Source organism: Nannospalax galili, unplaced genomic scaffold (genome assembly GCF_000622305.1).
Source record: "Nannospalax galili isolate Female #2095 unplaced genomic scaffold, S.galili_v1.0 scaffold449, whole genome shotgun sequence".
NCBI classification, from domain to species: Eukaryota; Metazoa; Chordata; class Mammalia; order Rodentia; family Spalacidae; genus Nannospalax; species Nannospalax galili.
The window spans coordinates 1,994,284-2,007,348 of NW_008360312.1; the positions used below are offsets into that span (position 1 = coordinate 1,994,284).

The 13,065-nt window shown below is 37.6% G+C and overlaps 1 protein-coding gene across 3 annotated transcripts in view; it reads right to left on the reverse strand.

The window, feature by feature from the left end:
• Pot1 (protection of telomeres 1) overlaps window positions 1-9,614 on the reverse strand; it is a 111,100-nt gene extending 101,486 nt beyond the window's left edge. The window contains exons 1-2 of one of the 3 annotated variants that reach the window (XM_008824880.3): window positions 9,496-9,614; window positions 1,910-1,982 (exon numbers count right to left, since the gene is read on the reverse strand). The gene's annotated coding sequence lies outside the window, so the exon portion shown is untranslated. Of the gene's footprint in view, window positions 1-1,909; window positions 1,983-9,150 lie in introns of all 3 variants that reach the window. The other 2 variants (XM_008824881.3, XM_029559493.1) reach the window with 2 other exon arrangements.
• Window positions 9,615-13,065: the final 3,451 nt, after the last annotated feature.

The window sequence follows — 13,065 nt, forward strand, 5'->3', positions numbered from 1 at the left end:
GAGAGGGAGAGATATCAAGGAAAATCCTCTCTTGGCTAAAACAGATGCTAAAAGTCCAGGTTGCTTTTATTCAGGCATCACTGTAACATGACATCACGCACTATTGCCACAGTATTACCGATCTCAGAGGGAAGGTTTAAATGTTGCAGCATGATGTATGACATAACCTAGGATATTTGAATTAGAGACAAATGTGAACTGGTATAAACCGTATAAAAAAAAAGTCTGCCAAAACCTATTAGAGATGAGTATATGGATACACTACAACACAGTGATTCCATTGATAAGTTAGATATGATCAAAAGAAATGCTTATGCCTATAAAAATATGTACACGCATATTTGATATAGCCCCAAGCCTAAAACTAACAAACTGTCTAATCAACAGTAGAACAATATAAACATGGAACAGATAAACTATTGTATATGCACATACTAAAGACTACAGGGCAGTGAAAATAAACTAGAAACCATTAGTTAAATCATATCAACATAAAGCCCAGTGAAGATAGATATAATGCTACAAAAATTCAAAGAAAAACAAATAAATCTATGGAATATATGAACGTTGTATTCCTCGGGTACACAGTGACTAGAAGAGGTATCCTTGATAATGGTCTTTTCCGGATTAGACACTAATTACTATTGTATATTTTCTTTGTAAAACTCATTACGCGTGATTTGTTTATTTTATTATAAGTACAATATGTATACCTGATAAAAACCCAATGGTTCAAAGAAATAGACCTTGAATAACTGAAGTTAAGAGGCTTGTACTATGTTATACTCTACTTAAACTTTTTTCCTTAATGAATGAATGACTTCTCTGACAAGATCTCACACAGTCCATAACTGTGCCTTCTATTTATTTGATCTCTGGCACTATCTGAACTTTATAGTCTCTTTAACAGTCATTTACCAACTTTCTGTCATTTATAAGGGATTAACTAATAAAGATTAAAAAGAAAAAAATGTGCCAATCCAAGATCTAGTAGATACAATAGACTGACTCAGAAAATTTATTTAGGATGCCTATCTTTATAGTCTACAAACTTAATTTTGTTTTTATCAAAACCAATTACGTCTAGCATTTTTTGTAATTTTTTATTCTATTTCTTCTTGCCCCTATAATGTAAACTTTGAACAAGGATTATGTCGTGGTCACTACCCTATTTCCAGTACTGACAACAGTGTCTATTCCATAGGTGGTTTTAATAGTTGGAGTTCAGTCTGATTTCCATTCACTGCTCAAACCATCCAAACAAATTATAGGCTTTAAATATGATCTATTACCATCCAAATACCCAACATGCTGTTCCTAGCTTGTCTAAATTATTTGAGGGTTACAAAGAGGGAATTCTCCCTATACAAGGATACCTATCTAGCCAGGAATGGTGGTACCTGCCTTTAATCCCAGCACCTGGGAGGCAGCGGCAAAAGGACCTTTGTGAGATCAAGGCTAGATAGCCTAGTCTACTAAGTTCTAGGCCAGCTGGGGCCACAGGGAGACCCTGTCTCAAATAAAACAAAACAAAACAAAACAAAGCAAAACTAAACAACAACAAAAACAAAAACCTAGGGATACCTATCTAAGAAATAGTATTCTGAAGGAAAACTTTTAAGTATGTTACTAAAATAACAGGTAACATTTGTCAAACTGCAAACACAAAGACCAGTTAGGTACAATAGTCTGGATATGAGAGTAAAGAGATCTTAAGTAAAATTAAAGAAATGGGAGGTAGAGGAAGGGAGATAATACAACAAAATGCAGTAAAGGAAAAGGAACTTTTCACTATGTAAGTATCTAATTACCATGAATGCATTACTTACTAAAAGTCATTCAAAAGTCTATGTGTGAAAATGCACATATATAAAGCTAAGCAGAAACACAGTGTGCTTGCACTACATACCTTCAAGTTTAATCTTCAAAGCAGGTGATCTACTTCCACAATATGCTAATGAAGGAGTAACTCAGAGTCTGGCCTGAAATAGAGAGGAAAACAATTAGCAAAGAAGACCAATCATAAAAGATATGAGCAAAAGTAGAACAGATTTTAAAACATGAGAATTTTTATCTCTTGAGAAAGCATCAGAATAAAAATGGAGTTGTGTCAACCCTAACAAAGCACGTAAAGCCACTTGAAATTTCTGAAGGTTCTCATGTATGAATGCTTAAGAGTTACTACAAGAGTCCCTGACACAAGCACCATGTCACACAAAGGTTACTTGCAAGCACACGGGAAAACTATAACCACCTGCTAAACTCTGGGCTGATGCTGCTCTTGCTATTAATCTCTATGACCAAGGATTATTGTGTCTAAATACCTGAAGCAAGCATTCTTACTTTGCCTTTAAAATCTTACTCTAATTCTCCTTGAATATACTCACCCTTTACTTCAACATGCTTTCTCTATTGTAATTCTATTCTATTCACATGTAAGCTTAATTAACCTTTAGAAAACCTCTGATTCTTATTTGATCATTCTTTTTTTTAAGGAACCAATATATTGTGTTCAAGTAATTCTTAACAGTTTCTTGAGAAAAATCAGAGGACTTAGAATACTTTAGGTTCTTAACTGAATTAAAAAAAAAAAATCTTATTAGTTAAGGTATAAAGATGAACCAGACCAATTTCCCCTAGCTTTGTTTAATATTATAATACTGTCTCATCTTAACAGAAAATAAAGCATGCTCTTAGAAAGGAATGAGGACTTAATAAAGAAAAAGCTTCCAAATGTGGAATGAAAATCTCATAAACAAGGATAATCTAGCCAATAAATACACTAAGTCACAAGTACAATTTAGTCTTAGTCCTCTGCAGTAACCTACTCTGTCAGCTTCAAAAAGTTGTTTAATGAAAGCTAAAACAAAATCAAATGTTTACTCTGGTTAGTTTATACAATTTCTTCTGGGTCAAAATTTAATGGTTCTATGCAAATATTACACTCTGAAAACATCCACAGATGTCTATTTTATTTAAGTAAGTTTAAAAATAGATACTAGAATACATATCTCACACATTAATATTCCACATTTAATACAGCTATCAAAAATGCTGTATTTACTGATGAGGCAGAAATCGTTTTACTTACATATTAACTTTATTCTTAAGGGTTATAAGTAAATAAAGATATGGCTATCGACAATGTATAGTGACTCAAAAGTAAAGATACTTATTTGTATTTAGAGGTAGAAAGCTACAGAGAGTGTAACAAATTATTGGACAAACTGCAACTTTCCAAAACTTCCCATGACCCATCAGAGTTGAGGTATGGGACAATAAACTAACCAGAGAGCTGAGGAGTGGGAGGAGGGAAGCAAACACTCACTCATCAATGTAAATGACAGGTACTGCCCAGCACCTATGAGGAAAATCCATGTAACAACTAGTGGACTTCTAAGGGCACAATGGACTAGTGAAAATGCATAGGGCCCTGAGGAGGTGCTAACAGGGAATTTTACTGTTGTTTCCAAGGTCTTCTTCACAGACCTGACAAAGTTCTTACCAAGAGTTAGGGCAACAGCAGCAGCAGTGACTGGGATAAGGAGGAACCTTGCCAGGATCTCTCTCCCCTACCTTTGTTTCAGAACAAAGGGCTAGCAGTGTGGCGGGGAGAGTGACAAGTTTATGAATTTGAGGAAAACCCACTGTGACTGGAACAGAAAAACAAACAAACCAACAAACCAACAAACCAACCCTTCTACCTGTATTTGGAAAGAGAACACAGGAGCAAGATCCAAGCAATACTGTTTACTCACAAAACCCAGTAATGGCCTGCCAAGTCACGCTTAATGAGGATAAAGGACATCTACTCATCCATGGTTACAAGCAGCTAGTAAAATTTAACAGGGTCTACCACTGAGAGAGAAAGACTACACACTAGGAGAGACCTGGTACATGGCAAATCACCTAGAAAACATAGGGAAGAAGACCAAAGAGGCCTCAAAGCAGGCCCATCCCAGATCAGGAACTCCAGGGAAAGAGAAGCCTGCAGTGCACAGATGTCACTGCAGTTAACAAATCCCAAGCTCTGTTCCTGAGGAAACTACTGGAATGTTCTGCGTACACTAAGGAGACCTACTGACCATCCCACCCATGAACCAGCAGGGCACCTTCAATGCTTGAGAAACTTCAAACGTTCTCTACAACCAAAGCAAATGAACTAGTCACACAGGAGATTTAACTGACTGTTCAGGCAGTCTCTGAAAACAAGAACTCAGCTGAATCACTGGGACTGAACTGGGACACTTAAGGTATGCAAATCAAACATGTCAACCCACACAGCCTGACTAACCTACAGCCTTGGAGCTGCTCACAATAGCAACTTGTTTCCAAGAATGGCGTGTATGCCTTTGGGATTGTGATTCTTAGGTGAAAGGAAGAAAATAACTACAGAAATACTGTGATTTGCACCCAAGGGTAGTCTATTAGAAACACCCAAGCACCTAATAGAACACCTTTGGTCGCTCTTGTAGCCCTCAGTCATACATTATCTGGGCAGTCTCACCTACAAAGAGAGTCACTCCATTAGGAAGCTGACAGAGATATACTCCAGTCTTTAGCTCAAGAGAAAAAAAAAAAAAAAAAGTAGAATATGAGTTAAAGGACACATTTTGGAAGTTACAGGAAACTGAAGAGATGGAGACTTCTGTCTACAGAGTTAGATTTGCTATGCAACAGGAAAAAAGCTAGGGCCATTCCTTTACACTCCAGGGTACCTATTTATGTGAATATTTCTCCCGCTCATCTCCCTCTATACCCACCATCTCTCTCAAAAGAAAATACACATGGATAGTTCTCCTATATAAGCTTCCAGATTCATCATCTAGGAGTTCCTCTCCTACAGTGAAAGAAATCCCATTCACACACAGAAGAGGATGTCAGGCTTTCACTGTGGGGCCCAAGCATGGAGGACTGATGTGCAGTTGCTGCAGGGATATGGTGAGATGCAAGGATGCTGAGGCATTATGCAGGTTCAGCTTCTACTCTAGCAATGCCATGTCACTTTTCAGAATAAAAATGAATTAATAGAAGCTAGGTTTCAGGGTACCTGCCTGCAATACCCATTGACAACTAAGGTAGGAGTATCACAAGTTTGAGGTTAACAAAGTGAGACCCTGTCTTAAACAAAAACAAAATATATAGGTATGCAAGGGTAATTTTCTTATTTCTGGAATGAGTTGTGCTAACCCAAAATACATGTGTTGATCTTCTAATTCTGAAAACCTTAGAATGGAACAGTATCTGGAGAAAGAGACTTTAAGGTGGTAATTTTTTTTTATTATTTTTATTTTATGTGTACGAGTGTATTGCCTGGATGTATGTGAGTGCATCCATGTCATGCAATGCTGCAGAAGTCGGAAGAGGGATTCAGATGCCCCTGGAACTGGAGTTAAGGATGGTTTATAGCTGCCATGTGGTGCTGGGACTCGAACCCAGGTCCTCTGCAAGAGAAGTCATTGCTCTTAACTGCTGAACCATCTCTCCAGGCCCCTAGGGTGGTAATTTTTTAAAAGGCCATTAGTGTCAGCCCTAATCCAACCTAATGGGTGTCAACTTAAGGAAAGAGTGAGGTATACAAAGAGATTCCAAGGGTGTGCAAACACACAGCAAAAGCCCTCTGAGGGCACAACATGAAGACAACCTCAGAACAAATCCAAGGATATGTACATCATCATCTAGTCTCAAGGACTTATGAGAAAATGTGTAAGCCATGCCCTGGCTTTCATCTGAGGTATTTTGTTATTACAGTCTTAGCAAACTAATAACCCACTTAAACATTGGGAGTTTCTAAACTCCGTGCCCCTGTGGTTTGATAGAAACTAAGTGTACAATACACAGATGGACCTGGGTCTATCCCCATGGAAACTAGAAGGAAAGGGGAAACAATGAACACATGAAGTTCATGTGGTCTGCTGTGGCATAAGTGATACACTATGTACACACATCATCTGGGCTCCTGGTCTCTTTATCAGACCAACCTACTGAAGCGTAGCAGGCCATCCTGGGAGCCAAGTTCACCAATAAAACAGTAAGACTGGAGACTGGTATACTGCCTATGAGATACTTGAAATAGTAATATGTTGAAAACAAAACAGAACAAAATGGAAACAGTATTGAAATAGCAAAATTAAGAACACTGGCAAGGCTTTGTTGTTGCCAAGATACAATCCAAGGCAATGAGGCATCAGGTTATAGAGGCCCATTTGAAAATTATAAAACAAAAATTACAAAATAAAATTTTAAAAAGCCTGAAATACTGCAAAATTAAACCACAAATAACGATTAACATTAGAGAACAGTCCTATTATTTTTAAATTGACTTACTATCTGGAACATCTTTTTAGAATGTTTTCTTTGGGTTTTTTTTTTTTTTTTGGCTGTAAAATTTGAAGAATTTTAATGTTGATTTTTAAAATATTGGTTTCTAATGAAAATGTAAAGAGAAATAAAAATGATCCATTTTTTCTTGCAGAATGAATTTTGTTAGCAATGTGAGCAGAAATGTGTTGGAGACACACTAGTTGACAACATGAGCTTAGGTGACTTAAATACAAACTAGCTCAAAGCTTTCAACTTCCATTTCAGGACTCCAAACTCCATGATTAATTTACCCAAAAGATAACAACACATTTCTTGAAAGGTATTTCATACTTTCATTTCCTCACCTGATATCCAATCCCCAAACCACTGAAAAACGGATTTGCTTAGTGTTCTAGCAAAGCCAGACGTCGAGTGACCCACAACTTCTTGGTTAATAGCCAGAACTTGAACTGAGCAACTAACAACATAAAGCTCAGGTTAGAAGCAAAAACAAAAGCAATGCAAATCACTTCTTACTGCTACTTCACCTGCATTTGTTTTCCCAACTATAAAATGAGATAATTATTATTTACTAACAGAGTTCTCAGGCTAAAATATACAATACAGGAAAAGTGCTCAAAAAAGTATATACCAGATAACAATCAATGTAACAGTAATACTAGCCACTTCAAACTTCCCTTCCAAAGCATCCAAAACACCCCCACTGCCTTCTGGTTTTTCCTATATTTTCTAGACCATCTTTCACATGCTGGTTTCTTTCACTGGTTCTTACAACACAAACTGCTTCTCATTCTATGTTCTGGCCAGAACTTCCCTGAGTAAGAGACCCTTAAAACTTCGGATTCACAAATCCATCTCTCTACTGGATATTACTTGAGCACAAAGACTTCCCCAACATATTAAAAATTGAACTCAAGGTTTAAATGTGTGCCTCCTACTGTGTTCCCCAGCCTGGCTAGGAATTACAAACAGTTCAGTTTTCTGAACTCTTTGCCCCTCTAGTCTGTTATTCAAGACTTTCTGAATCTATAATTTATCTCATCAAGTCTGAAACAAACTGTCACCTCTACCACTTATTAGTTACCTGATCTCAGGAAATTACTTAGCCTTTCTGAAATGCAGTATCTTCACCTACACAAGTAAGGCATAAAAGAACCTGTCACAGTTTTTATGATAATTAAACGAGTTAACATACACACACAAAGCACCTGAAATGCCACCCAACATATGAAAAGACGCAATAAATGTTAAATTTTGTTATTGGTAGTAGTATGACAGTTTTTCCGGTCTACCTCCTTCCCATTATCCCTTCCGAGATCAGTTCAAATCAGTATCAACTTTCACCTGCACTACTGTCCAATTGATGTTCTTCTAGCTTGAAATACAATGTAGTGTTTGTACAGTAGGCAGAGTACTTTAATTAAAAATGAATGTCTTTCTCTTTCTAACCTCTACTAAGGAACTCCCACAATTTTTAGGGTAGCATCCAAATTCTTCTGTATACACGTGACTAGTCTTACTCAAAAGAAAAGTAAAATAGTCATTCTAAAAGTTCCAGTTCAACTCTCTTGATACATATCAGAACCAGACATTCATGTTGACAATAATATGATGCTACTATACTTATTAATTAGAATGAATCAGAGATACCTTTAGTATGGTGACTCTTCATACCTCAGAAACTTAGTCTACTGAATCACAGCATTCAATAAATGTTTACTAACTAAATGTTAAAAAATTGCGAATAATTTATTGAAAGTCTCAGGTGTAATTGCAAAGATTTTTTAAAAAATCTAAAGGCAGCTTTCATAAAAATATTCAGTATAAAATATTTGCACTCCTTTTAGATGGAAAATGCATTCCGAGTTAACTTCTTACCTGGATATACATCCTGCTATAATCACAACCTGGCTGTAGAGATATGAAATCTATTTTGTATAATTTTTTCAGTGGTTGGACTTCAGGCACCCTTTGACTTTATTTTTTTAATACTTTATTATTTTTATTTTATGTGTATGAGTGTATTACCTGCATGTATGTGAGTACACGTGTGTTGTGCAATGCCACAGAGGTCAGAAGAGGGCTTCAGATTCCCCTGGAACTGGAGTTAAGGATGGTTCATAGCTGCCATGTGGGTGCTGGGAATCCAACCTGGGTCCTCTGCAAAAGCAGTCACTGCTCTTAACCGCTGAGCCATCTCTCCAGCCCTGACTTTATTAATTCAAATTGCATAGCAGTTCTGGTTCACAATGATGTCCAAAGAAAATTCAACTAGGGAAGCTGATAACTTGCTGCTGAGACAACAAGACCAATGTTTTATCCAAAATACAGATGATAATTTGCTTTAAGTCTCTTTGATCTTTGACTGTTTTCTTTTCCCCGTTCTTAATAAGTTAGTTAAGAAAACAAAACAAAACAAAACAAAACAAAAACACTAGAGTTGAGGTGTTGGGAGAACAGATTATGTTATAGCTTTATTACAATAACCAATACATAAGCATACTTCTATGGAAGGCAAACTGTTTTAGCTGCATTCCATTTAGCATTTGCCTTAACGTACTTCTAAAAGCTAGTTTTAAGATGTGTGGAAAGTTCACCACCTTTACCAGTGTACTTTAAAATCTAACGACAATGGAGGAAGAGCTGAAGTTTGGGGTACTGTTTTTTAATTCCCTTGACAATTAAAATACTGTATAGACAACTATTCACCACAGCTTTTAGATTCCAAGAGCAATTGGTTGCCTCCTCCCTTGAATTCATTAAAATAAATCAGATAAAAATTAAAATAAATTGAAAGAACGGGAAGAAACGAGAACTGATGTTAACCTGAGCACTGTAGGTTCGATCTTTCTTCTCGAGCCTCTTGCCTCGCCACTCATTAAGGTTCCCGCTTAACTTTAAAGCGCCACTTAACTTTGCTGCGCCTCTACTTAACTTTAACTCGTCATCTCAACCAATTAGAGACGCATGAGTGCTGGGACTCGGATATTCTCACATCTCCCCAAACACCAGTCAAGATGCTGAACACAGCGGGTGAGCGCTAACGACATACTCACGCGTGTTCCCTGAAACCACAGCAAACGCTGATCTAAACCGTCCTTCCGTAGTCTTCATCCAGGCCCCGACCTCGGCCCCCAAACGAATTCCAAACCCTGTTAGAAATTCACTCACCAGCAGGCTATGGCGCAACTAGGAAATGTTTGAATAGACGCCCACGTGACGTCAAGAGCGCGCCGGCGGCTGAGGCTGCGCATGCGTATCCCGCTGGGGCTTGCAGGCGGCTTGCTCCAGTTTCCAGGCTCCGGCCCGCTTAATGGAGATACCAGAAGTGGAGGAGGCGGAGGAGGCGGAGGAGGGGGAGGAGGAGGAGCCGGGACCGCAGCACGAGCCCCGCCCCGCTCCGTCGCACCCGCCCAGGCTTCTCGCCACACCCCTTTCCACGCCCCTCGCCGGTCCCGGCGCTCTGGGCTGAAGATGCATCAGGGTGAGTGGGACCTGCTTCCTCTGAAATTCCTAATCCTTAGCCAGGCCGGGTTCCAGATTCCATTTAGTTGGCTAGGTGCCTGTGAGGGCAAAAGCTTTTATTTTCCTCCTAAGTAAGCACCAAGATAGTAGAATTTACACAGGGGTAAATATACTAGGATGTTTTGGTTTCTATGGCAGTTTGTGAATACTTATGCTATTTTCAGACAAGTTTGGTGAACCTTGACAGGAACCTATAAGGCTATGATTTTGTAGCAAAATAAAAAGATATTAAATGTGAATCCTTTGTTAATATCTAATATGTGCTTTCTGTCATTTGATTTAAATAAAGCCACCTCAGCATGAGACTGTACTGTGATAAGGAGCATAAATGTTGTCAAGGTTAATTTAAATTAAAGAATCTGTGCAGTAAGCAAGCAGGAAGACAGGTTAGCACAAACAGTTGACACCAGTAACCAAGATGGTGACATCCCTTCCAGGAGGACTGTCCTTGAACCTCATTAGAGCCTCATTATACTAGGTTAACATAGTGAGACCTCTCAGGGAGTAGGGGTGGAGGGACGAGCTATAAAACAATCACATTTAGCACATTTTGAACTTTAAGTGTCATGTACACAAGCAGTCCCCCTTCCTTGAAAAAGCCTGGCCATTCCAAGCGTTCTCCTTAAAGTGGCATGAACATCTTTGTTTATGGTTTCACTGTGTATAGAGTAGGCTGCTGTACTTTTCTGTAACAAACTTTTACTTTGCTTTTGTTTCAGAATTGCGTACTCATCTATTTCTATCCTACATTAAACAATCTGCCCAGATGGTGTGCACTCTCTCACTTCCACCAATATGTTGTAGGCTCTCTTAACATATTTTCAAATTTTCCTCATTTTCTCTCAATGTATTTTTAAGTTTTCCCCATTACTCATTTTTCCCATCAGCATTTGAACATATTCTTCCCTAGTCTAAGTTTATTAAGAGCAGGGAGAACTGTTCTTTTTATTCCTATGACTACTACAGAATGGCTGATACATTGTAGGTGCTAAGTATTTATTGAATGAGTAACGCTCAGAAAATAATGTTCGTCGTTTCCTTACCTCTGATTTCAGCTCTACCATCCCTCCCCCACCTCAGCCAACTACATGGAAATGTCCCGTAACAAAAAAACCACAAACGTCTCTTTATTGCTAAGCCTAAAGGACAGTTTAAATCTCACCATTTTTAAAGTATTTTAATTGTGCTACTGCATAGTCCTAGTTTTCTTTTTAACCTCTATCAACTGAATCTTTTTTTTTTTCTGAACGTTTCTTTAGCTTACCGCTATTGCCATTCTACAGGATCTAATGAAACTGCCTACCAGAAGTGAGCATAACTGATTGCTTAGTTGGTTGTTACAGTGTTTGTTCTCAATATTTCCAGGATAGGAACACTTCCAATAAATCCAGGGACCTCCCAATTTTGTTTCTTTTTCACGATCTTCCAATTTATAGCAGAGATTGGTATGCTTCTGGTTCCAGAGCCTGGACTGTCCCCGACATTAGCAATTAGGTTGCACAAGTAAAGACAGTTGAACATGAATATATATTATGTTTTAAAATAATAAGATAAAAAGATAAATTTAACTAACTAGAAAAAGCTTTGATGGACTATTAATGCCGGAACAATCTGTCTCTGTTTTCCAGTGCCTATTGAAACAACATAAAACAGCTACTCCAACGGTAATAGTTGATATAGAAACAATTACGGTAATAGTTGATATAGTAATTATTACATGTTATAATTCTTAAATGTAATGAAATGCTTTCATATAAAATCTGTAGTGTAAAGGTGTTCACTTTCAAGAAATGTTAAAACATTCTTCACTAATAAATAATGAGCAACAGAAATGCAATGGGTATTTTATTAGGTAATGCATAAGTATAAAAAAATCAATGTAGTTATTATAAGTAATATATCATAGATGAAAGAAATCAATTTGAAAAAATTGGTATTCTCAAATTGATTTTCACTAACTTTTGAGTATGTGAATATTGAATTCAGCCGCTCAGCAGCTCAACACTTCCCATTCTCTTATTGGGCATCCTGGTATCATGTGCATATTTTCTCTGAAGGATGCCTGTTCTGCAATCTCTTGTAATCATGTTTTATCTCCACAGCCTCAGTGTTGCCTTCTACTGCATATGAGATTTTTCTAGCAATAATTTCTGAGAATGAATCTTGAAATGTAAGCCAGAGCTAAGAACTTACTGTTTACCCAAGGCTAGCTTAGAACTTTCGATCCTCCTGCCTCAGCCTCCTGAGCACTGCAAGTATAGGTGTGTATAGCTATCCCTAGCTGAGCCATGTAGTCTGATGTAGCAGTTCACCATGTGCACACACACGACAGTTCCTGTATGGCTCAGGGCACATCTCTCTTGAATTTTTGCCTCAAATATGATGTTTTGAGGAGATTAATCAGACTTTCTTTGAATGCTACTCATTTTCCTTCTCTTTTTTTTCTGTGACTTGATTTGAATAGAAATAGATTATACTCACTCTCTTTACTATTAGAAGTGTCTGGTTTTGACATGTCACTTTCCTCAGTCTAAAAATTTGTAAAACTTATGATTGTATAATCATTATGTCTACTTCTTTTCTGAAAATACAGGAATGTTCTTTTTTTAAAAAAAAAAAAATCTCACTCAAGCATATCATCTAATTTTCCTAGGTGTTTGCCTACACCTTTCAAAGTGTGAGAACGCTGTCAAGGCCTATAAGTGAATTTAATTGCCCGCTGTTATAAAACTGCATAGTTGAGGGGGATGAAGAGATGGCTCAGTTGTTAAGAGCACTGGCTTCTCTTTCAGAGGACCTGGGTTCAATTCCAGGCACCCACATGGCAGCTAACAACCATTCCTGCTTCTAGTTCCAGGGTAATCTGAAGTCCTCTTCTGACTTGCACAACACAGATGTACTTACATACTGCAGGTAATATATTCATACACATAAACATTTTTAAAAATAATAAAATATTTTTAATAATGTGTAGTTGGCTCAAGACTCTTGAGTTGACTATTTCCCCATGAAGAAGTGGAAGACCAGGGCTCAGGGCTTATCTTAGTAGTAATACAAAAATGAGTGCTTTTCTCTTCCTCTTCCTCTTCCCTCAGCCTGGTATTTAACAATACTTTTTAATTGAAAAAAAATCTTTATGTCATAAATTATTTTAAAATCAAGTATGTCAACCTAGCTAGGTAGCTTCATTCTAATTATTTATACAGAGCTTTTGAA